The sequence below is a fragment of the Ochotona princeps genome, chromosome 17 (genome assembly GCF_030435755.1).
Source record: "Ochotona princeps isolate mOchPri1 chromosome 17, mOchPri1.hap1, whole genome shotgun sequence".
In the NCBI taxonomy this organism is placed as follows: Eukaryota; Metazoa; Chordata; class Mammalia; order Lagomorpha; family Ochotonidae; genus Ochotona; species Ochotona princeps.
Window position 1 is genome coordinate 34,383,299 of NC_080848.1, and position 2,047 is coordinate 34,385,345.

The following is a 2,047-nucleotide window of genomic DNA, read 5'->3' on the forward strand; positions in this document are numbered from 1 at the left end:
CCTCCCCGCGCCAGGGGGGCACAAAACTGTAGGGTGAAGCCCAGGATGGGGGTGTCCCCACCCCGGAGACTGCGGGGTGGGGTTAGGGACAGACTGAAGGGGAGGCTCACAGGGCTGGGCCGGGCGGAACCCGCAGGCAGGTGCCGGGGGCGGCCCTCACACTCTCCTGCTCACTCTCCTTCCCCTTCTGGAAGCTTCCGCAAAGCACGCCAAAGGGGCGTGACCCGAACGCCCTCCTGGCGACAACAGGCCGGGACCGGCCAAGAGAAGACGCACGTCCCTGGCAGACCAGGACCCGAGCCCTGAAGAGAATCCGAAAATGAAAAAACCACCTCGAAAGGGATAGCAATCGCAAGGAGATGCTAACACCCAAGCGAAAGCCCCAACCTCCTGGCACAGGCACGGACGGGGTTCGAACCCGCGATCTTCGGTTTACGAGACCGACGCCTTACCACTTGGCCACCGCGCCTGACAGGCGAGCAGGCAGTGGAAGCTGTCAGTGGAGGGGAGGTGGCGCAGGCGCGGAGGGGCGGGCAGGCCCCGCCCTTGCTCCGGCCCGGCCCCGCCCCTGGCCGCTGGGCTCTCTGCGCCCCCGGTTCGGGCCCAGCTCGCGGCCCAAGCTTGGCGGCCTGCGGGGCCCGGAGCTGGCTGCTCCCGTCCCGTGCGCGAGGGACACCGCGCGTGGATAGCAGGCGGCCGCGAGGTGGAGCAACGCGCCCGCTGCGGAGTGGGGCGGACCGTCGTTTCTGTGCGGCTGGAAAACCCTGCAGGCCCTGAAGGGGGAAGGAGGCGGCGGCCGGAGGATCGGTCCGCGCACCGCGATTGCAGCTACTGCAGCTACTGTGGCGCTAGGACCCAGCACGGACCTCCAAATTCCCGGGCCCCTGTACCAAATGGGCAGGATCATGTTCCGGGCACTTCACCCCAGTTCCTAGGTCACTATAGGATGCTCCATGCGGTCTGTACATGTGTTACTCTACGGTAGGAAGGGCCTTCGGGAAGTTTGTAGAAAGTTGAATTAAAGTTTATTGTGATGTGTTTTTTGAAATCTGTAACTTTATAATATGTATTTTACAGTATGTATTTTGCATGAACTTTTAAGATTCCCCCCAAATGTGAATTTCAACAGGGTTTTGCTTTGTTTTGGGGGGTGGAGGTGCCAGAAAATGTATATTTGCAAGGAAAGAGGTCTTCTGTCTGCTGGTTCACTCCCCAAGTGTCCCAGGCTGAAGGTCCATCCAGGTCTCCCACATGGACAGCAAGGACACCACACTGGATGCATCCTCCATCTTCCAAAACTGGACAGGAAGCAGAGGGGCCGGCACTCAAACCAGGCACCCAGATTTGGAACATGCTGCATCCTTCAAAATCATTTTTGTAAAGCATTTGCCTGCTTGAAAGGCAGGCAGGGGCCCAGTACGGTAGCCTAGCAGCTAAAGTCCTCGCTTTGCACACACCGCCAGGATCCCATTGGGCACCAGTTCATGTCCCAGCAGCCCCGCTTCCCATCCAGCTCCCTGCTTGTGGCCTGGGAAAGCAGTGGAGCATGGCCCAAACCCTTGGGACCCTGCACCTGTGTGGGAGACCCGGAAGAGGCTCCAGGATCCTGGCTTCTGATGGGCTTGGTTCCGGCCATTTCAGCCCTTTTGGGGAGTGAATAAATAAACAAACAAACAAATAAATAAATAAATAGATAAATCTTAACAAAAAAAAGGGCAAAGAGCGCTTCCATCTGCTGCTTTGCTCCCTAAATTCCAGGGCTGGGCAGGCAGAAGCCGGAAGCTCCCCGACTCCCCTGGGCAAGAATTCATGGACAGGGATGCAGAGCCTTAACCTGCAGTGCCACCAGGCCTGTCTGCCAAGTCACCCTTTTAGTTCCATTTTCCTACGAGCTTTCTGAAGTGCAGCTTGTACACTTGGGGCTTCTGGGCTTCTCTGGCAGGGGCCCATCCCTGTGTCACCACCTCAGCTGCCCTGGGAACTGTGTCCACATCCACAAGGTGGGCACGTGGACCCTTAGCCAGAGCCCTGTGAGGGTCGTCTGTGT

At 58.7% G+C, this 2,047-nt stretch overlaps 1 non-coding gene across 1 annotated transcript; it reads right to left on the bottom strand.

The window, feature by feature from the left end:
• Positions 1-397: 397 nt before the first annotated feature.
• On the bottom strand, positions 398-469 carry TRNAT-CGU (transfer RNA threonine (anticodon CGU)). The gene has a single exon. It is a non-coding gene; the product is annotated as a tRNA-Thr (tRNA).
• Positions 470-2,047: the final 1,578 nt, after the last annotated feature.